Here is a 25,540-nt window from a genome sequence, read left to right as displayed (position 1 = left end):
CAGATAGATGATGATCAAATTAAAAATATGTTTGGCTCTCAAGGTATAGTTTGGAATTTTGTAGCTGAAAGAAGTTGACGTAGGGAGGTTTCTGGGGTATACAGCTACGAATAATTAAAACTTACTTAAAGAAAACTGCTAGACGATAATCTCTTTCTCTGCAGAAATTGGAAACTGTTTTCTTAGAAATTAAACCCATGATTAACTCCACGCCTATCACATGTTTTTAGAAGCAACTCACAGAATCCTCTCCACGCACTCCATCTTATTTTCTCATTGTTAAAAGTTTGGAGTCTTTTCCTGTAACAAAGCATAAAATTGAAGATTTGAACGTTAATAGAAATACTTTGGTAAAGAAATATATAAATAACAGCAAAATCTTTTGAATCACTTTTGGAAAAGGTGGGTAAAGGAGTATTTACTTAATCTGAGACCAGCCTATATATCTCTATAACCAGGTAAAACAGTTTAATTTAAAGTGATTGATATTGTTTTGTTTAATGATGAGCGTTAACCCAAGAATATGCGAATGATGGGAAAGATTACAGAGCTGTGTCCAGAACGAAACGCAAAAATGCGTTCTCTTCTTATTCAAAAATAAAAGAAATATAAAACGCTCAGTACTGCTTGTATATAATTTGAGAATTAATCCTTAATTATGTTAGTTTAATCTTAAGTGTAAAACTATTAATTTTCGTTCTATATATTAATGATAGTTGTAATTGTGCTTATATTTTTTATATTTGAATCATTTTATTTATTAGAATGCTAAAAATTAATATGTTTTTTTCTTTGCGTAATTTTAAATAGTTCCTGACTGTAAATTTTGTTGGAAATCAATGGTAAAGGAACTCATGTGAGTTCAGGTGGGGAGTATTACATAATGCCCTAACTGCTCGTCTAGAGAGCGCTGTGTATGTTCCAATAACCAGTGGCAGGTAGGATGCTAAAGGGGTAACACGCGGAAAGCAGAAACACTTAATAATATATCCTCAGCTATTTGATTTTTGTTATATTTCTGTTGTACATGAATTTTGTTGCTGTTTTCGAAAGCCTCTTCGCGAACCATTAGACACACTGAGCCAACAGATGCAAAAATGAGAAAGCGGAGGATGAATTTATTTTCATTTCTGCAAATTCAAAAGCTTCAGTAACCTAAGTTTACTGCTAACTGTTTCAGAGGTTCAGAGGTAGAAAGGAAAAGCCAGTATGTGATTAAAGAAAGATGATGCCTTGCAATGGCTTCATTTCTAAAATTGGAAGTGTTATCGTGCCCTTACGAAGGAAAGCAAAATAAAGTAAATAATTAAAATTAAACAAAATTTATAGAATTAAATAAAGGTTTAATAAATTAACCTAAATTTGTATCACATATTTAAATCATTAATGAACACTATCAACCTTATTTTACTGAGTATGCAGCTGAATTTAAGCCCTACCCGCAATACAACAATGCGCAAACTGTAGCACCTCTAAAGTTCTCTTGAAGAAATTGTCAAGAAAAGTGGGACCCTTCTGCAGTGAATAAGGGGATTTATCACTTGAAGAAACTGTCAAGAAAAGTGGGACTTTTCTGCAGTGAATAAGTGGATTTTTTACTTAATTCCCGAAGTCTTAAATACGTTCATCATTGGCACAATCAATACTGCACCTGCAGTAAAACTGAATAGTCAAATTTCGATTTCAAACGCAGATTTAATAACCTTTTTCTGCGCTCTTCACTAAAGTCAAGCAAGAATTTATATCTCAATCCCCTCCACCCCCCCCAAAAAAAAGAAATAAAAAAATTATATAAAATAATTAACTCTTTTAAAGTTTTTTAATCATGATAAATATTTTATCCTGACTTAATGACGTATTAAATAAATACAAGACGATACTTGTTTCTTTTAAGGGCTTTGAATGAGAACTTTCTTTTAAATGGGGGTTTAATGTTTTGTTTTTTGCTTTCTCTCCCCTTCTCAGAGGAGTAAGCCAATATAGTAGTTGTCTTTAAGACACAGATTAACTCTCTCACGTGAAAGAAGGAATTATATTCACTTCAACGTAGGAAAAGAAAACCTTGTTCCTTTTCCACGAGCATATTCATGTAAACGACAGCTTCTAGACAAAAAATAATGCTATGCTTCAAAATAGCAAATAAAAAATTATTAATCTCACTAGTGGTAGATTTCGAACAGAAATTTCGCAATATTAAAAGGTCTTCAAATGGTGTTTAAAACTGTCACTTTTAACTCTTAAGTCTTGATGTAATGAATTTTGTCAGCCGTTCCTAAAGAGAAATGTTATCAAATATTACCAGCAATTCATTAGTAAAATTCAAGCGTTTATTAAAGAATGGAGTTTCGTACGATGTATATACATGCAGAGGAAACTAAGAATACATGCAAAGAAAGACGCACTAGTCAAAGAGTCAGTTAGACAGTCAAAGAGTCAGACTTACTAGTTAATGTCCTTAACTTTTGTTTTTCTGATTGATTAAATAATTGATTTTTTATTGAATATTGCGTGATGATATTGAAACAAAATTCGCTACCTGTATTGAAATAAGAGTCAACAAATTAAGTTCTCAGATTTACTTTCTGGCTTAGAAATTGATAAATAACAATTGAGTATTTAATGTGCCTCTAATATTTCATAAGCGCCAAAACCAGTAAAGAGCTCGGACAATTCAACCTTTGAAGTAAACACAGACTTCAATATATGCTCAGTACTGTATTATTTCACGTTTAATGCATTTCGTTAAATGAAACAAAATTTTTAAAAATTACACCTCTTCGTTTCTATTACTAATATTTTTTTGTTCATTTAGTTTATTAAAATTTAAGTATTTTCTCCAGAACATTACAATGCTTTATTACATACTTCTGTCCCTGTATTAGTTCCCTCCGATTCAATACTTAATCTAATTTCAAGTAATTTTACATATAGGTATTCGATTTATAGCGTTTTACTCCAGTTATTTATTATTTAGAGTTAATTTCTCTTCTCGACTGTATTGTCAAATGTTATTTTGAAAGTTCTGAATCTGTGTCTTTTTACATTATAAAATTTAAGATTAATTGCAGTAAATTTTCACAGATTAGTGTATTTCTGTAATTTACAGTCTTATGTGTCTTCTTTATTTCTGATTTTGTGTAGTACTGATTCTAATGTACTTGGGAATATTCTATCAAAACTTATCTATCAAGATGACGTCTATGCTGAATCCATTGTAAAGTGTCAATCACTCTTGGAGCACAAAATTTGATGAACAATGTTAAATACATAAACAAAGTATATTAAGAATACTTCGCCGATTTTCAAATTTAAATGCATTTTACATTTTTTTTAATGTTTTTAAAAGCAGGTACTATTATTTGTGCATGTTGAACTACGTATGCAGTTGTACCTGTCAAAACATTTCTTTGAATCTTTATGAAATTCAGAAAATTTGAAATGTTTAAATGAGTCCTACTGGCGTAGAAAAAGTAATCAAGAAAGACTTTTTTTGTATAATTTTTAAGTATTAATACAATTTTTAAGTATAAAAAGTTTGCTCAATGTGCATATATTTAAAATTGCAGGTTCTTCCATGTTCAGACTTCTGGGGCATTCGCTGGCTGAGGAATATTTAAAAGATTTTATACTTTTCAAAGTTCTATTTCATTTTTCGAAGGAGAACCATAGAATTCTTTACAAAAAAGAATAAAATATTTTCGGGTGCAGTAACGATGATATCTGCACCTTTTGTTAAACATAAAACAACATTCAAAATCGTAAAAACAACCTTGTATTTAGGGTAAGTATATTGACGCTAAATACAAGGTTGTTTTTACGATTTTGATTGTCACATTAGCGTGTTGCTCTTCTAGTCTACAAAAAAAAATATATTTATAGAGAATTACGGATATATATCCTTTTAAAAATACGAGTATTTAATATTTAAAGTTATAAGAAGTATGGAGAAAAATATTATTTTTTAAATACGAGAGAGCAAAGCCAATTTCTTTCGAAATACATACAATTTTGGTTAAATGTAACAGTAATCTAAAGCCGTGATTTATCTAACTTTAAGTATGATAAGATGGGATAAAATCGTTTGAATATATCGATGACAAAAAATATTTCTAAAAGGGTAGTAGTATAAAAAATTGCTTAAAATTTGTAGAATTGTTAGTCCTTAAAATTTCTTAACCCTTGACAGGCAGTAAAAGACAACGCGAATATATCTGTGACAAAAATAGCGATTATTTTCATTAAGTTACTATGCGCATATATTTGAGAATTCACAGAGAATATCGAATATCTGTTAAGTTAGGATATACGATGCGCAGTTTTGCATTTTTTATCATATAAGCAAAAGAAAGTTTTTGAACAAAATTTACATGGAACATTTTACTAATTTCTGTCTTAATAATTATTATAAAATAAAAATAAAAATGTAAAGTGTTTTGGGTGTCACACACATTACATGAACGACATAAAACATTTTGATTTAAAGTGATGATTGCGATATCCATTGTAATTAAAATAAAGGCACGATATTCTAAAATTAGAAGAAACGATTCTAGTACGGCTTCAGAACATGAAATTTTCGATACTATGTTTTTTATTGTTTCTCTTCACACTGTAATGTAAAAGGACTCCTCTACAAAAATACGATATTTTTAATGTTGGCGAGACACAGTATATATATGTAGAGTATAGATAAGGTGAGTTATGTAGAATATCTTAAGATACAGTATAAAGACATTAATTAAATATGACATATTTATAATTACCAATGTTAGTGAAATGAAATTTATGCTTTATCCAATAAAAACACTACTATGCTAGATAATAATTTCTTATCAATTAGAAAATTCATACTTTGTAGCAAGTTGTTTGCAATACTGCTAGTATCAATCGCACACGAGAAATTCTTTATTTAAAAACATTCAGTTTGGTAAATGAAGCTTTATTATTTACAATTTCGTAATTAGTTTTAAAATGTTTCAACAAATGCAGTGATAAATTTATCCAAGCTTTTCCGAATAACGTTTCCCTCCCTAACGAAAACAGTAGCACTGGTAAGAAACGTAATGAAATTATACGAGATAGCTTTATTTCTACTCTACAATTTGTGGTCAGAACCGGAAGAAATAACTGCTCTCGTATACCCATGTTTTGAAAGAAAATAGTCGTAAAAAAGTTCAAAACCTCGTTTCCCAACTGTTCTAATAAACGGCAATTTAAAACTTTTATTTAATAAATGTGGCGTGGAACCTGTGGGAGGGAAGCAGAAAATCGGTATAAGCGTATGAGATAAAACATTTCCCCGTTATCAAAGATCGCTTAACGATTGTAACTTCTGGCTCTATGTTTTGCAAGCCCGAAGGCTGTGTTCTGACAACCTCAGTCAACGAAGCTTTCCATATAAAGAACTTTTGCGTTATTTTTCTGGCGGTCGATATTTTTCGAAGGCGTGCTTGGGTGCTGATAACAAAAATCGGCTTGCTCCCAAGCGTACAAAGCCATTGTCATTGTCATCAAGGCGTGTGTACCAGCTATCAACTTTTAACATTCAACCGTGGCCTTAAAGAGAAAAAAATAAAAGATGTAATTAACCTTCTTTCATCAAAAAAATATAGCACGCATACACACAGAGAAAGATTATTGACGCCGTTGGAACAAAGAACAGTGATTAACATAAAAAATCTTAATCCGAGAGATAAGAGTTGAAATAATTAAGTTGTGCATATCATCTTCATTAAAGTCATTGGAATTATAGATTTAGAATTATTAATGCTAATTAAATTCGTTGTAAATGATTAAATGACGTTAAATTAAATAACGGTTATGTAAACATTCCGCATCATATCTCTAGAACCTTTAACAATTTTAGGTATATCATCAAATATGTTTAAAACTACATAAATAAAATATTCAGCAGATAGTTAGACGGTTCTCAAATGATTCCTTTAGATTTAACATGCATCATATGTAACTTAAGATAAATCTAATATCTAATTAACTACGTTAATGCCTCTACCAGCTGTTCTTAACTAACTCACCTTTCATCCGAGTAATCGGTCTCTGTACTGATATACTAATATATTTTCCGTTTCGAACCACAAGCAGAATATTTTCACCCAAGACACAGTTGTTAAATCCTAAGAAAAAAGGGCTGAAACTGCTAAACGTAGATGTCACGTAAACGCAATGGAACAGAAACAAACAGATGTGTCTTACTAATATCTACTGTGCATAGAAATTACAGTAAATCACCTTCACGAACTCGCTTAAGACGAACACTCGACAAAGACAAAACTCGCTCCCTCTATCGATAGGAACTTATATAGATTAACGCAGATTTCGGTTAGCACGTTTTGCGAACTGTGCTTAGTCCGATGTATCATAACATTTTAAAGTAGGATAAAGTTCTTCCATAATGTTCTGATGGGACAGCAAAAATTAAGACGTTATTCGAGGTGTACGTGAATACTTACATCTTAGAAACTACAAATGTTACAATCAATCTAAATATATCATCACATTAGCAAACAGACACAGAGATTAAAAAAAAAAGGTAAACGCATAGTAACACGTCAAAAAGAGCGAAATTTTGGTGAAGGTCTGTGGACATGCCCTACCGCGCATGAATGGTATGTTCTTATTCCGCGATTTCCAAATGTCCAGGTTCGAGTCTAGAATCCAGGCGAGCATATTGCTTATTTTTCATGTCTCCTGCTTCAAGAAAATCTAATGACTGTACTAGTGGCGCCCAAACTAAACGGTGCGGACGATAATTCGTCGCCATCAGGATTTGGCGACTGGGTTCCCTAATACCCAGTCACATTTTATCTCTGTTATCCGCATGCCTTCGTGTTGTAATTGGAAGTCCAGGCTCGATGGTCCATGTTCTAGTCTCGAGAGGTCCAGGTTCTAGTCTGCTCTAGGCAAATGCACATTTTTCATATTTCTTGCTTCCAAACATCCTGCAAGTAGATTATTCCGATAGTCTTTAAAATTATTGATGTATTATTTTGATATATAATATAAGAAATGTTCTACTAATATATAAGTGTTGTGATAATGATAAACACTATTATGATATGATACTATTTATTAATATTTGTGTGTTCAAACTTATTTATTATCTTTAGAAGAAATTAAAGAGCATCAGAATTTGGATAATGTTTGTAACCTTAAGTATAAGAAAATTAATAATTTGTAATTGAGAGCTTAACAGAAAAGAGGATTGCATAAAACTGTAATATCAACATCTCTTTGCACTAAATTACTTGAAAACGCTCACACTGAATTTGGTCATACTGGTGTATCCTTAATGTTAAATTTGTTATCTTCGTAATATTATTGAGCAAGAATAGTACAAGAAATTACAAACTGTTGTAAAAATTGTGAAGTATATCTGTTTAATAAGAAAAGTAAAAAAAGGAAATTACGTTTAATGCAAGCATTACCCTCTGTAAGTGATTCTTTTGAAGTGTTAGCTGTTGATGCTGTTTGTGGTTTAAATTTTTATAATTCTACTGAAAAGCACTGCATTCACATTATTATAGACCATGCTACGCTTTATATTGGACATTTGCTTCTAAAAGTGTAACTACTGATACTCATATAATCTGCTTAAAGCAAATTTTTCAGATTCAGGTACCAAAGAAAAGTTTGATAGAAATGCTGCTTTTACTTCTGAAAATTTAAGCATTTCTTTTTGTTTGAGAAACCATAAAGGACCACAATTATTAGCTACTGCTAACAGACCACAAATTAATGCTAAAATAGAAAAAATAACCAAATTATTATAATTAGGTAAAAATATAAATTAAATTCTTATCAAGGTGTTATTTGCATGTGCAAAATTGTTACCACAGGTTACTGAAGAGTACATTAACGCACCATATTCTGTAACAAAATTCCCACAATCTTATTTAATGTATGGAAAATTACCACATAATCTATTAATCGAAAATCAAGATCTGTACCCACCAACTGAAGTTGCAGGGAAAATTGTTCAGGACTGATAATTACCATAATGTAAACTAGCAAAGATAACACCAATTATATAGCAAGTAATTTTAAACCTGGTGATTTAGTAAGGTATGAGGAATTTCAATATCCTATCACCACAAAACTTTGTTCTCCATTTGAAAATACCCTTATACAATTTTGAAACTGCGTCTGGAGTTACTTTCGAAAGAGATAATCCAAATTCTCTTACTAAAAAGAATTGAGAAATTATGCGTTCTAATTAGCTCTTAAGAAATAGTAAAAGCCCATGTTGCTATTCAAAATCAATTACTTTCCATTTTCCAAATTATTCATAAAATCTCTTTAAACTTTTAAAACTATTCGTAACCCGCGTATGGCTTTCTAATCTGATGAAGATTGTTTGGGACAAATTACTCCCGAATTTGTCTTTTTCTCAATCTGGCTCCTTTCCTATCTTACCCCTTTCCTTCTTCGCAGAGTTTTTTTCCCATTTAAAATTTGTTATGTACGTCAGCCCAGTTCCCGAGGAGGAATATAAGAAAAGAACTCTAGACTAGTTCTTTACTGGTACTCTGAACCGAGAATCACATTATGTTTACTTCTCTTTGCATCCTCTCCTTATAGAGAATATAAGCAGCAAACCAGACGTCCGTTGTCCCCCCTAGGTATACTCCTAGTACGGAAATTACTTTTCTCAGGAGAGGGAACTGGCTAAGTGTTTCACCAGTCGCATTTCTCTAGTCATAGTTTTAGCACAACGTTCTACCACATATACACACAGAGACTTCAGAGATTTAAAATTGTTTTTATACATTATTATGAGAAAATGTAAAATTTTAATCACTAACTTTGTACTTAATATACAAGTTATTCGTCTTAATTTGTATTTAAATTTTTGTATATTTATTTTTTATTTCATTTAACGTAAGTAGAAGATTTACTATCATAAATCATAAGCAGAAATTTGATATATTTATACAATGCTAAAAGGCTATATAAGGAATAGAGATTTTTATGTGGTATTGTATTTAAACATCTCACAGCATTCAGGAAGTAGTTAAGCTGATTCGCTTGTGGAGAAGCTGTCCATTTATCATAAACGTTTATTTTGCTACTGTATTGTAATTTGTTAGTGTTCTGTTTATTAATTTCTAGAGATCATTTTACATTGCTATACAATAAGAGAATGTAATATTTGTTTTATAATAAGAAAATAAATAAAGTAATTTTTATAACATTTAGAGGAAACATTTCAAAAAATTTAAAAAATTATAGTTTTAGAGAAAATGAAATTACAAACGTATGTAATATCTCTTTTAATCTTTAACTTTTGACAGAGAAACCTTCAGCAGTATTTTGAAATGAATTCTTATACGAGTCGTAACGTGCTACCAATTGTCGTCAGTATAAAAATACTTTTTAAAATTCTTTGCAACCATGGTTAAATGATTTTAGATGGATATATAATAACAACTTTCACATGCTGTTCTTCAGCCTTGCAAGTTTCAACCCATTCATCCACAGCTGGAAATATTTCAAGCATATTTTGTTTTACATGTCTGCTCTACAATTCTCGTTTTTTACAAAAAGCATTAACTTTATTACTCAAAAGCAACATATAGTTAAATATTCAAAGTACTTAACTTCTCGAAGTTGTCGACCAAGGAGCTGAATTTCACCAGAAATAAACCACCTCCAGTCTTCTCGCCTTCCGGTCGGTTTTCCACTTCTAGAAAGATGGCGATTTAATCTCTTAAAAACTCTGCAATAAAATAGTAATGTTGAAAGTACTGCACTCATGTCTTTAGTGCAAAAAAGATACTTGATTTTAGGGATCTCATTTGTATATAATTTACTACGTTTACAACCGTCATTAGCAGAATATTGAGACCACGGCTCCTGGATCATGCAGTGTGCCCAGATAAATCGTGAAGATTTAGCTAATCTTTGGAATATGGTAACAGGTAGTTTGGCGACATTTTGGTAAGGCGATAAAGGTTACTAGCTAGGACTTTTGCAGTGTACATGGATAAAGTCAAGACTGTGCGCAATGCAATTTTTGTGCAATTCTGGGATTTTTTTTTAAGTGAAAATAGGTGGACGTGTACATGGATACCGTGTATGTGCAATTCTTAAAAACGCGGCAAGCAGTTTGCGGTTCTGCACTTTCTCCCAATTTCGCACCTAATCTTCGTCATGATTAACCATTTTTGTTCCATAAAAGTTCTAGTATAAGCGTAATTCGGCTAGAAGATTGTTGGAAAAAAATTTTGAGTTAAAAAAGAAAACATGCCTTTACTTCGTGAAAACAAAATGGCGTCCAAAACAAAACTAGCAGGCTGCTGTAGCAGGGTTGGTCGCCAAATGTTCGCCAAAAAACGCCAAGTTACTTTAATCCAAAGATTAACTGAACATTTTTTTTCAGAAGCCCTTGTGTACTTTAAAATACCAAGTCTATGGGCAATATTATCTTTTGATAGAGGTATGGACTGCAATTCTTTGACAAAATTATCTCCTAACATAGCTTCTACAATTTCAGTGCAACTAGCAAAATAAGCTCTTCAACAATGGTTGGAGGCATTTTAAATCTGGCTAGTTAAATGCAGTTTTGTAAGCTATAAATAGAGTTTTTTCATTCACAGATAAAGTTATTTTAATTAAATGAATTTTACTTTTTATTTCATTTTAACTTTAATTCGAAGAATTCTCAAGGTTTATTAACATACTCATTATAAAGCATTTTAAAATGTAGTTTAAGTGTATTAGGTTTCATTTTATTTGCTTGTCTAATTATTGAGTAAGTGATACACCTGTGAATTTCTTTATATTTTATAAAAATATATGGGTAGATCTTAACAGTGATAGGAAAATTAAGAGCTATCAGCATCTCCTGCGACTTCCATGACACTCAGGGCCTAGTCGCAACTAATTTATATATATATATATATATATATATATATATATATAATTTATTTACTAAATAATATTGATGAATTGATTATATTATCTCCTTAAACTTAGGAAATAATATAATCAATTCAACAATATTATTTAGTAAATAAATTATTATTAAATTTGCAGCAATTGCGCAAGTAGTAGTAACTTGTTTTCGCACTAAATGAATTTAAGATCATACAATATATATATATATATAGCTCTTATATAGCTCTTATGTAGTTTAGCGGTAGGAAAAGGGGTGAAAAACCCTAGGACGACTCCCAGGTGGTATCTCAAAACTGGGATGGAACGTCTGGGTGAAAACTGAGGGTCTTCCTCCAAACTGAATTCGAAAGTAGCAGTTTAACGTCTTTGAGGCTCTGGTAACCATTCTTCCTTAAATTATAGGCCCGAAAACAACAATAACAGCAAGGTAAATAAGGATCGGTGCTTCTGAATGCAATTTCCGCATGTAAACTCTCCCCAAAAAGAAGAGGGCTATAGTTTCACTGCTAAACAGCACGCATTGTCTATGTTTCTGCTTCTGACGCAACTGAAACCAGCATTTAGCATGGACACTAATTATTACTGTCTTTGCTACATTTCTTTGCTTATTAATATTGCACATATGAAGCTTCTGACGGACAACTATTATAGAAATGAGAGAGTTCTGAAGAATGTTCAGTCTCGCTGTAATTAGAGAATTCCTTTTATAGTGCTTTTCAGACCACAATTATTTTTGACTCTATAAGCATCTTTTCAGATATTTAGCGCTTATCTCGGCACTTACACAGACTCACAAAAGTTGTTCATTTTCGTATTATACAAATACGAGTCTGAATATCGTGGCCCTCGATGCAGTAAAATACCTGTTACAGAACAAGTGCATTATTCAGCCAAAAACTAACTGTTAGTTTTCTTTTAAAAACCTAGATATTCTTTGTTTATAGCTAATGATATTCAGTCATTTGAGTCAGTGTATTTCTAATAATACTGAAAATCCAAACTTCATGTTTTCCGACTACTGATAAAATTTGAAATCCGTATTCAGATTTATTCTTCGGAAGTGCAAAATGCATACACTTGCTTGAGATTTGGTGTGCTATAATCGAAAAGTGCTCCAAATTCGCTAATATGCAACTCCCGTGTGTTGTATTCTCTTAGCAACTGTTTAGCATTTTGAAATATATGTCAGGAAGTACTGTGAGTTTGAAACACAAATGGCACAACAATAAACTTTTCCTTAAAAATCGAAAGTGAAAAAAAGACTCGAGAATATTTGTACAAACTTTACAACATACAGTCGAATCCGGTTAATTAAACCACCGGATAATCGGACCAGCCACTTTTTCGGAGCAAATCCTAAAGAACCGAAAATCCTATGTACATAAGCTTAAAATTATTCGCTCATTTGGACCAAAATTATGTTTAATCGGACCAGAAAACGTGAGAGCGAATAAGAAACAGAAGCCGCAAGACGGCCGCGTACAGCGGATGCACAGGTGGTCTGCGACATATGGGAGGATCTGTCGTTGTGGCTCCCCAGCAAAATGCTTTATCAAAGGTCAGGAATTCCTTAAAGTGCATGACAAAAGCAAAGCCGGTATGAGGTGAACACGCGAACCATTTTCTTTGACCTGCGCCTCCGAGTTTATCCACAATTAGTTCTAAATCGAGCTGCTTGGCGACAGTGTCACGGTCGACGGGACACTCTGTAAGTTGTGAATAATGTATTAAGATAAAGTAAGCAGACAAGGAAAAAAGGACTTATCTGCCCACTGATGTTTCTAATATTAGAATATAAAAAGATTAAACTAAAAGTAAATTAATATCTTATAATGATTTTGCGTAAATTTAGAGAAAACGTGTTAATTTCACTATATATGGAGATTTTGAGATAAAGGTAAATGTTTGTTTTGTTAACATCGAAAGAAAAATGAATGAAGAGAACTCTGGGAAAGAAAATGGAAAAAAAGAAGAATCAAAGCACATCCTTTCTGACTCTTAGTACCATAAATATTCTAGCATATCCGCATAATATTTAGGATGACCCTTTGGGAGGGTCGACAGCAGAAACATGAGCTGAAGAATTTGGCCAGTTTGTTTCTTTTTTTAAGGCAATGAAAACAGTATTTCCTGTAGAACAAAACACAATTTTGTTGTTTTCAATAATGCACGATTTCTCTATTCCACAGAGCGTTGTAGGAACTCCCAAATACGTTCGATAATATTTAGGCCTAATGACATACGTGATCATTACAAAGCGGTGAATATAGTTGAGGTTTTCTTTCATCATAAATTGTCGTCTCGATACTTGTGTGGTAGCACTTTTGTGCTGTTAGAAGACTCATAATTTATAACGATGAAAGCAGGACATGACAGGTTTATTCACCAAAGAAGATGGGCACATAGCATTTGTTGTCTATCACAGATATTTGCGTACATATCAGGGGTCCTTCTGAATGCAGTTAACAAACCCCATACCATTAATGAGCGACCACAGCCTGTAGAAGTTTCTAACATATGTGGGATCTACAACTTCATAAAAGAAATAAATATTTACGAATGCAAGATGTGGCCAGTAGTTTGATTATCCAAACATACACGCTAAAACTATTGCAAAAAATGTGATAGACAAGCAAACACATTTTATTATATTATAACAGTACAGGAAAAGTAAAATCCAATCAAAAGAAACGCTAATCCTTGCAAAAAATGACAAAGAAACCGATATGTAATGTGAACATAAGTACAATCTCCGACATGATGATAAATATTACATAAGATTCTGCATGTGATATAGATGTATAGAAAATGCCTTATTGAATTTAAAATCACTAACTTTTGCCAAGAAATAAAACAGAAAATATCTTACAGAGGAAAATCTTACAAGTAGGATTAGCATCATATTTTGTATACGGAGATTCTGAGAATGATTGCAAAACTAAATACAGTTTAAAGTTGGCAGTTTAATCACGGTTCCTTATTTCGTTAATGAATACATCAAACAAGTTACGCATTTAGAGTGCGATAGTTTTGATCATGTGAAGCATTTATATACGAAGATATAAATGAGCTTGAATTTTTAGAAGGGTCAACTGCAAAAAGTATTGCTTAGTAGAAAACAACTTACAGTTAAATTAGTAAATGAAAAATAAATGAATAAATTCCCATACGAACAAAATTATCCAAGGTAATTTTAATTTATCTTTTTTAGAGTCGTATAACAAAACTCGTAGGAGCACTTTGAATGCTGTAAAAAATATCACTTCGAATTTTCAATTTATTATTTGCAGAAGAAATAAAACTCTAAGAAATTTTTACGTAACATAATTTTGCTATTATATTGGCAAAAAACTTTGAATGTCATATTGCATAAAATCTTTTTTACGAAACTTAATTTAATCATATTCCTAACTTGGAGTTTTTTGTCCCGAAAAGACCTTCAAGATATTACTGTATTGAATAGGAAACCATACTTCTTTCTTGTGAAATATTTTGTGCAAACACTGAAACAGTATATCATTCAGCATAGTTCCCCTATAATTCAATACACTTACGCCAACAATTGACAAGCTCGTAGGGTCCCACTAGCGATTCGATCCAAGTTCGATTCTAGGTGAACGGCTGGCCATATGAGCGGTTTCGTGGTTTTTCTCCATGTGAAGATGGATGCGCCCAAATTACCCTTAGAAAGTTCACTTCGTAGAGAACCTCAGTTGCCTTCGTGGATGCCTCAGTTGCTTTGCCATAATCTAATAAATCTAATCCACGAAAAGCTCATACATGTAATGAGAAATAAATTCTTGTCAAAGGATGCGTCATTATCCATAAACCACGGAATTAAGATAAAAGGGACACAGTTCGTTTCAACCTCAAAATAGTATACAAAGCTCGAGAGTCCAGTGGCACGATGTGTTGCAAAAATACTTCACTGATAACCTTCTGTTGATGAGGAGGCTCTTAACAAACATTAACATGTATTTTGAAGCGTCAAGCTCTTGCACACCAATCTTGCATACACTTAGTCTAAATTTATATCATTTATGAATAATATGATAGACTGAGATAACATATTGACGGATTGAAAATGCTTATGTGATTGACATAATTAACATTAATCAATTATAACAGTTTCATGGTGATGGGCTAAGTTTCTCGCAGTCACAGAAGACAAGATTTCTCCACTGTCGAAATGTTGTCTTCTGTGACTGCGTGATGCAAAGAAAGTTCCTCACAACAGTACCTTCCATCTTCTACATCTCAATTCATACATACAATTATAAAAGTCTCATATATCCTTCATTGTATTGAATTAGCAATCGATGATGAGCCTGTAGATGTTTCACTCTTTTGCTTAAATAATAAAAATTTCACATTATAACAATCATCTGTAATTTTATTAACAGTTAAATTTAATTAAAAACCCGTCTTGATATTCTTGGAACTTGTCAAAATACTTGGTCAGACAACATTTAAGCAAATAATATAAAAACAGGATGCTAATCTTATGGTATGTCTAATGGTGCTTAAGCCACCTCGCTGCCGTATTGACTGAGTAAGTGCTCTAACTCTCATTCCGCCTGGGTACCGTTAGTTAGTTTCCGAGATTTAGTAAGTAAAGAATCTTGAATTTTTAAAAATCTTGATGCATCATATATAGACTTTGCAATTTCGTAAGTAGGATAATTTTTGTATAAATACTTAAATCATTTGAAAATAATCCATCAGCTAAAAACGCTCTTAGATTGCAATTTTAATTCTTAGATCTTAGGTTTGCAAAACCATCTGAAGTAACTTAAGTAGGCTTGTTAACGACACCTGTTCGTAGTTCAAAGGTCACTCTCTTGTATTTTCAAAACAATAATCGTATCTCTGTTGCATGTAATATTTTAAACATTTCCACTTGAAAATATTTAAGTACCTAATATATTTTTACTCGTGCAATCTTTTTAAACACTTTACATATCAATTAATTTAAATTTGCTAACAAACAATTTTTTCAGAGAGCCTTTTAACAGAAACAAGATTGTTTGAACTAGTATTTCTTTTGCATATTTTATGAATGAATTTCTACTTTCCCTTCCACTCTGCTCACAACAAAGAAACAAACTAAATAAACATAACAAACAAAGAAATTAAATCTATAATTCAAGATGCGATGCACTTGTAACATATTATTTTCTGTTTGTTGCATTTTTACGAGTCGTACGTAAACTTCTTTTACGAGCTAGGTTTTGCGAGTTAAAGTCGTAAATTTTTATAATAAAAGTCAATGGTCATTGTAGCAGAAAAATCTTGAACGCTTTGTTTCAATTTTAGTAAGGACAGTGCCACTTCCTGGTAAACAAATTCCATGATTGCTTGTTTGAGATATTTTACTTTGTTGCAAATGTAAAGTGAATCTGGGTCTTTCAAAACCATTTTATGATTGCATATATTTAGATTAAAACAATTATAAATGTCAAAAGAAGTATAACATAAACAACTTTAATTTAAAATATAAATAGAAAGTACTTATATGCTTAGTTCGGCCTTTTGTTGCGCTGTGGCTCGGGGCGACATGGCGCGTGCGACGTAGTTTATAATTGTTTCCAGGTGTTGAAACCTCCATGTGTATGTAGACCAACGAAGTCGTTGGTGTAGACCCGACGTTAGCTAGGTTTACTGCAGCTTTGCTTACTAAATTTGCTTTAGTCACCAAGCCGCTACAACATAAAGCGCTTTTCAGATGGAGGATACATTTGAAAAATTTATAGTAATTTGAATTTCACCACAATTTTAGTTTTTTAACAAACAATTTATTTTTATTATAATTTCTCCTTGAAAGAGATGTTTTATGAAATTCGCATATTTTGGCAAAACAGTTGTTTAGAGATACGATTAATGTCATGGTCTGGCCTTTGTATATAGTACAGACATTAATCATATTGAAATGGACAAATAAACTGAACAGAGAAATACCTTCATTTGAAGCTATAAGTTACATATGAGGCACTTTCAAAAGGATTACTGAACTCAGAAGTTCTTCTCCCGGAGAGATCAATCCCCTTATAGCAAGCATCAACATTGGAACAGATACGTTTTAAATTCCAATAAACTAGCTTGTTAAGAACATGGAACTGCATGAGGATTAGGGGAAACTGTATTTGTTTATAAATGCCACACATCTAAATTTGTTCTGAAGTCTTAATTTTTTCAAGTTGTTGTCATGCAAATACAAATCGAAGAAAGGCATTGGGGGCACACACTTTAGAGAGTATCAACTGTATGAATCTGAATTAAATGTTATTCAGACAATATTAAACTGCCAAACGAGCTATTGCGCCGTCTATGTAAACACAGGATCCTATGAAGATTGTAAATGAATATTTTTATTAAAACTTGAATTTAACAGGTAGCAGATCTTGGGCTTTCAATCAAAACTCAGCCACTCTCGGATAATAAATTAACAGAAACTGGTTGTGCAATTTAAAATGGGTTTGCAGTTTGATATAACACAGTTTATCCTAAGATGGATCAAACTTTAATGGCGCAACTCAATTTCGCCTAGCAAATCTCTAGTGTTAGGAACTCTACAGCTGGATGATACAAAGTAAAATTGCGAGAGCCGCTACTACAAACCTGTTCTCTAAAACAATAAAAACAGTCTAGAGAATCTTCACAGGTAGCATCGATTCGTCCTTACAAAAAGTCAGCACCTTCAGGTTAACTCGAAAGGTACGAGTAACTTCAAATAGAATAGAATTTAGTTAGTTTAACGGCTCTTAATTTACTTAGTTCACAGATTGCTTAACGTGCAGGCAAGCTCTGGCTCGTAAAGGTCGGCACAAACAAGCTTAACGTCAAGAACTGCTCAACAGCACTGAAATCTAATCACTAAGTCAAAGATATAAATGTGGCCTTCAGGCAAGCAGGACACTCTCTAAAATCCCCTTAACTTAATTACTAACTTCACTTCTACCTCATCTGAATACATGCACGCTTTACATTCTGGCAAGAAAGTGATCAATAGGAAAGGTTGCTTCAAAATAAAATTAACTGTTAAGTAACTTAAATAAATTCCCAGAATTTCCATATTTAAAGATGGTAGGTTTGTATTTTTAAATGTATTAAAAATAAAGAAAATGAAATGGATTAAAACTGCGTTTCTCATACTTTCTTCAAGTGGGAACCATTTTCATAATTTAGATTGGTCACCTTTGAAAGTAGGTTTTTTAGAACGTGTTACTAACTGGCACATTTTAGCATATTTTTGACATATGTTATGTGCTTTAGCTCGTAATAAATACATGTAAACAGAAAAAATTCATATTTCCTTTTAATGATTCAAAACTATTAGAGTTTGATTAATCTTTACTTTATTAACTATATTTTAGTAAATGATTTACTCTCATGAATAAAATGAATGACTCATCCATTCTTGTATAACAGTTCTACGGCTGGATGTATGACGATAAGAATACTATTTCTTCTTATCTATAATTATCTTTTCCATTCTTATCTATAATTATCTTATTATCTTATCAATAATTCCAATAATACTAGGTCTTTAAATCCTCTTCTGTTGCTAAGCCCGTAGATAGGGTAACCAGTGATAAATTTAGTAAAATGTCCTTTTTCAGAGAACGTGTAATGGAAGTTTACCATAGATAATCTCAGAATTTTGAGTTTTTCGGCTGCAGTTAATTGAATTTTATTATTTGTATTTTATTGGAAGCTTACGTGCACCACAAGGACAGGTTTCATGAACCATAGAATGAAAAGCGATGGAAACTAGGCTTTGTTATTCGGATTGGCAAATTTTCTATAGGTAATTTTCTAGGATCTGCATTGCATGCAGACAGAAAATAGTGCGAATTTTGCAGCTAATTTGATTCTTCCGTAATTGGATTCGGGAAAAACAATTAATACTCAGCAGATTTTTTTTTCGTTTATTTGCTAATATCAGGTTTTTATCTTAAAGGTAATCTGAAACAATTTTACTTGTAACGCACTTACGCGTTTTTATGAAAGGAAAAAAATTATGTAAATGACATAATATAACTCCAAAATACATATAAATTAATTTAACATAACAGATTGTATCTATGTTATCATGCGTATGTAGGAGAAAATTAAGTTTAAATATTTTTATTGCAAACTAATTTGTAATAGTATTTGTAAAAGAATAGGTTTCCTGTTAGCAAAATTCCATTTTGTCTTAATAGGGATTTAAACGGTGGTTAATATCTGAGAAGGCATTAATTTTGTCTAAACATATTTAGCATTATAAGTATAATCGTGTAAGTATGCATTTTAATGGTAATAAAATAATAAGGATAAATTTAAAGCAAGCTATATAAATGTTTAAAAAAACGTTTTTGGTATCATTCGAAGTTAGATCTACCATTCTCATTCAAGTGTAAAATCTTTACACTCAGTTCTTGCATCTTTTATTATCCAGTATCTTAGTTATTACTCATCTCTTTACAGTGATACGTACCTCATACTACCCTGAATGTGTTCTTTTCCTAGGACACCGTTCATTTACTACTTTTTCTAACATCTACAGCGGATGATTTACTTGTCGCTATTAACCTTCCTGCGGATAGAAAATCTGCCCGGAAAATCGACGTTAATGCGAATAACAACCATTTTAAGCCTTGTAAAGCAACACGGGGAAAAGATTTTTCCCAAACTCAACGGAAGTAAGTACCGAAAACGCGGACTTTTCCCATAAACTCGCAAGAGTTCTCGTTCTCTTCTTCGCTTCCTCTCACTCCCTACAGGAGCAACAGTGCTTTACCAACTTCCTCCAGTTCTGCTTTTATGGTCCTGGCTTTATGGACCATATTTTAGCGTGGTCGGGCGTACCCTTAATCTTACGTAACAGATGGGGGTTCTCTTGCTGAGCACCGATGAAAACAAGGATGAGGAAAAATCCGGTAAAGGAGAGTAGGGCAGGGAAGATAAAGTAGAAAAGGGAAAAAAACTCTTGCAAGCTATCGATCCACACTCATTCTTCTTTTCAAGAGGAAATATGTTCTGGCTTTTTAGACCCTATCACAAGACATGCTTAAATTAATAGGTGAGAAGGGAACTGAAGTTAGTTTTCTTTAATACCGGCTGTAATTTATTCTGCATTGGACTAAAGTTTTAGCGCGCATAAAGATCGTGGGCGATAAAAGCAAAAACATAGTTTAGCTATAATTTTTAAACATTCATTTTATAGGCAATGCATTTTTTACCTTAAGTTCGAGAGGATTTGTTTAATTTCTTTTCTTCTCTATTTTAGCTAGCATAACAATTTTAAATTCATTCATCAAAATGATAGACATAAAGTTTACATTAAAACGCAACTGCTCTATCATTTATGTTCTAAATAAATCATATATATCGTACTTATCTTCATAACTCAATCGGTGAATGCTTTGTAGTGTTAAAGAGATATCTAAATCTCTAACTAGTCGAGATATATAGATGTTTTCAAATTTCTTTCAGGAATCAACAAACATCGTTACATGGATATATATGCAGATTTGGTTTGGTTCAATTTAGTTGATTATGGTAAAGTACACTAATACAAGGCATGCTTTCGTGAGGACGTTCTAAGCTAAACTGGTGGTTCACGTCACGTATGGGGAAAACTACGAAAACGCCCATGCAATTAGTCCATTCGTCTGGAATCGAACCCTGGTCGAAACTGGCACTGTTCAGCGATTTTACCGCTAGGGGGTAATGTTTGAGCAGGTCAGCGATCTTAAGCGATACTGATTTAGGATAATAAGAGTAGTCTTGAAATCCCATGATAACCAAATGAACAAATTCTTAAATAAATACTTTACGAGCATCCTGTGCCCGAGTAGAGAGCATTGTTGGACACATGTAGCTGGATTTAATTTCCAATTCCAGGTAGTTGGCTGCCTTCAGATATGTTTCCATGATTTTTCCCGTGTGTAATGAATACGAGTCAGTTTTTTTTAGACCTAAACTATGACATTGCATCCTTCTAAATTGACTGATAGACATTGCTTGTTTTCCATTTTTCGATTACATAAATAATATACTTTTTTCTAAAATAAATAAAAACTGAAACACTACATTTTAAACTAAAATAAATTTGCTTGTGTAAAATTGCCAAAATGATAAGTTCTCTCTCAAAAACAAAATACTTGAAGTTAGGATTATAATACTTGCATTATTAATACAAGATTTTTCTTTACATGTTTTGATAACACATATTTTCAAATCGCTGAGCACCAATATTTTTAATGTCAATTTCTTTTCATACGTTTTAACAAATAAACGGTTTTGAAAAAGGAACGGCAATAAATAAATAACTTTTTGTTCGCATTTGGTGCTCAGAATTATTATTCCAAAACTAAAGCACTGACTGTAATGTTGAAATAAAGCTTAGAACTGCAGAAGTTTTTCATAAGTCTGATTTTTAACTTTCAATGTATATCTTGTTGTCATGGGCATTAAATGTCACTCTACTTTCTATACTTTTTAACTAATGATGGAGAGATATCGGTTGCTTTCTGAAAATTAATAACATAGTCGATAGAATAAAAATCAAATAAATATTCTTTGTTTGACAACTAATGGCCGAGAAAAAGCATTGCGTATGCCGCATTAATGTTTACTATTAAAACATGACTTCTGAAGTCAAATTTTTAACACGTTTCCGACAAAAAATATACTTCGCGTCCATTGAAAATATACAACATGATTTCGATTTTTTTTGCGTTAAGACGCCGAAGTTCTAAATAATTTTTAAGTGTATCTCATATTTTAAAATGTAACACATTTATTTTACCAGTTAATTACGTTAATCATCGTAATGGATTACGCTGAATAGAATTCAAAAATAGAATGAATCTGTGTTTTTAACTTTCTTTTTTTTATTTTTTTAAGTTTATCAGATCGACCTTACAACTACAACATTAAAGTAAAGTCGCAGACTTATAGCTTTATCACATTAAACGTTTGAATTAACAAATCTCTAGAAGCAATATTTTTCTACGATTTGTTTTTGGTAGAATGAGAAGCATGTCCTCGTTACAAACTTTTACTGAACTATTAAAGTTATATACAAGATGTTTCGAAACTCATTGGCAAAAATTTAAGGGGTGATAAAGTTGCGAATTAGAAATGTCTTTACGGGTAAAGTCGCATTCATCCTTGAGTAACACATGTGCATTGAAATCAGGCTGCGCTGCTAGCTGTTGCAAACACTAACGTGTAAACTCGACACGTGGCGCATAATCTGCAGGTATCAAGGTTTGCACTTTCTGTACATGGTAAGGGTGTAATCATTCGTCCTGTAGTACTCGCCAAACAACTCCATGGAGCACATTTACGGCACCGGAAACCTCTCGCATGCTAAATATCCGAACGATCTCCCACTCTTTGCAGAATGTCTTCTACAACTTGTGGCTTCCGAGCACTTCCGCAGAGACCTGTATCACGTATACCAGTGATAAAGGATCCTGTTTCACATAGGCAGCGATGCAATCGCTCGAACCTTTTTCTGTCTGGCACGAGTCTCTCGAAAATGCTGCCTGTACAGTTTTTCGGTTTCCAGAGCGTTCCCATTTGCAAGACCACACATAAAATGCATGTCTGCCTTTCCCTGATTACTGTACGTCGACATGCATTCTGAAATCCGTACTAGAAACACGATGAGTAAGAAAACTCGTGCTTATGCTTTCCATTACTCGTGCTTATGCTTTCCATTACTCGTGCTTATGCTTTCCATTACTCGTGCTTATGCTTTCCATTACTCGTGCTTATGCTTTCCATTGCAATTACATTAGAGGTTCACCACTTGCACTCAAACATGTATTGTATGGTGAAAATTGCTTGTTTAGATGTTTTCTACCACCCCTCAAATTTCTGACAATGAGTTTCGAAACACCCTGTACATGGCACTGTATTTTGTGACATTTCTACCCTTTAATTGAATGCAAAAAGATAAAGAAAGCTTCAAGTATACCTTAATAAACTTATTTTATATAGCTTTCTTATATGGTAAAACAAAAATTCAAATCAAAGCTGTTTCTGTAATTCTACTTGTTTCATACTTGTTTATTTTTCGTTTCTGAATTGCATTCTTACAAAATTTCAAAACAAAATTTTATAAATTTGGTAACGTAGAGCGGTAACAAATTAGTTTCCAACATATTATATATATATATATTTTTTTGTATTTATATATCCATAAATACATGCGAAGAGAAACTCTCTGCCATCAACTGATTGACTTAAATTCTAGAATTTTTTAGCCCTAATTCAAAAGAAATTCATAAGACTCTAAAATCTCAAATGCTGAAAATTTCTCCAAGTTTCTGTTTAAAGAAATCCAGCAAATAAACTAACTAAATGTTTCATGAATACTTCAAATATATCAGAATAGGAAATGCGTGAATTTTTAAATAAATAGCTTTGTAAAATATTGATCATCAGTTGTCTGATTTTCTGCGACTAATGAAATGAAATTAAGGTTATAGGATTAAATACAGGTATAAATATTAGGTCAATTTAAAAGTTAGTTTGGTGTCGCTTTTGAGTAACTATCAGAATAAGTTGAAATTAAGCGAAAATTCAATGTTAGCAAAATTTCGATTTAAACTGATATATAATAGTTAATTTTCACTTAAAATTAAATTCAGTTAAATCGAATGATTTTAAATTCAATTGCTATGAAATAAATTAATTTCTTATCTAATTTTCAGAGCAATCCATTGTTATCCCTAGGATTAGATACGAAATTTTATCAATTAGTTTTCGGAATCTCTGCTTTTATAGGTACAAAGATACAATGTAAGCTAAATTAAAATAAAAACACATTTAATAACGTTTGGAGGCTAATATGTTGATAAAAATACTTTTTATTATTCTATTTTCAATAAAATCATCAAATGTAAGTATAGTAAAATACTTAGAACATTGGTACTTAATTTTTTGAACACCTAATTCACGATTATAAGCAAACAAATAATCTTTAATTACATGGATTTGCAGATTAATAACGATGGAAAGAAAAAGATAAAACATTTTCTATTTACCCTTACCGATGTAAAGAAGAACATACTGTTCTTTTCTTATATGCTCTCGTGATATACGTGTTACAACACAACAATTTTGTCAATTTTCATTCACTTTCTGTGCCTTAAAGTTCAGTAAGAGCATTTGAGCTATTAAATTTCCATTTCCAGCTCTATTAAGCCCTCAGTGATTCATTATCCATTTTCATCTTTCTTTTTTGAAAGTTAAAAGAACAAAAGATGGAAATAATGAAACTCAAATACATGACTCATCATTTCAAATTGCAGATCAAGTAAAATATTTACTAGTAATAATAACTAATAATCTAACGCATAATTTACTAGTAATCAATAAAAAGTTTGCATTTATTGTTTAACAAAGGAAACTATTAATGACAATAAATGTTCCTTTTTTATTGCTAATTATAACTAAGCTTTTCATCTGTAATTGTAATTGTAATTACCCATCTTACATCTGTAATTGTAATTGTAATTACAATTGTATGTAATTATGTAATTGTAATTGTAATTACCCATAATTTCATCTGTAATTGTAATTACCCACCTAGCTACATAGCATAACAAATAGAATCATGGTGTGAAGTCTATAAATCCAAGCACGTAGAAAGGAGCCCCAAAACTTGCAATTAGAAGAAACGGATATTTTATATGATCATATCTTAAAGTTATTAATGATACTAAGAGTGATCCAATGTTAATTAAACCGCAACGAATTTTTTGAATGAAAAGTTAATGATATTTCTGGAAGATTGTAAAAGGTTTTAGGAACAGGTCGTGGTAAAGATGTTTTCTCTTCCAAAATGTTGAAGTAAAATCAGATCTAATTGTTTTGTTAAATACTCAGTAATCTTAACTTGTATCTAAGGCTACTATTACGGATCTCATGTGGTTCATGAGTACTGTCTCGTCGTTTTATAATCCTTTAATTAGCGAGCCTTCCAAGAAAAAATTTTCTGTAGGACGCGACGTGATAAGCACTGATGTCACTAGTACTGATGGCACTGAAGCACTACTATACACGCATTTTTAGATGCATCTTCACTCGACGAAGAGTGCAGACTGCTTGCGTTTACAAATAGCTTCCTGAACAAAATAGAAAAACGTAATAAACCCAGGCACTGCCAACAAAATGCATTTAAATATAATAATAAGAATACATGATAAAAAGAGAGATATAACATAATTTATTAGGCAAAATTTTTATCAAAACGTTGGTCAGGGAATCTACGTAAAAATCTTGCGTTGGCATTTACGATCACTTCGTATATTACAAATAGCAGTGATTCAAAAATAGAAAACATAAGAGACCCTGCAGTGACATATGCAGCATTGTATTCGAATTCTGGCAGTGATAATGTATCTTTGGCATTTAATTTTAAACAGAATAGTAAATATATCCCAAAGAAGTTCTTTTCTATTCTCTTTTGCTTCTCTATCCTATATCGGTTACAATTTCTTCGAGTGATAAAATATCTGTCAGATTTGAAGGTGCACTCACGAATCTGTAATTTCTCCTTTTATATTACAAATTAGAATTTCGAAGGCGAGAAATGCTTTCATCTAATTATATCCTTTTG

Source organism: Stegodyphus dumicola, chromosome 4 (assembly GCF_044657685.1).
Source record: "Stegodyphus dumicola isolate Sdum_Otavi_A_Nest chromosome 4, ASM4465768v1".
Classification (NCBI taxonomy): Eukaryota; Metazoa; Arthropoda; class Arachnida; order Araneae; family Eresidae; genus Stegodyphus; species Stegodyphus dumicola.
Note: the sequence above shows the minus strand (reverse complement) of the source record.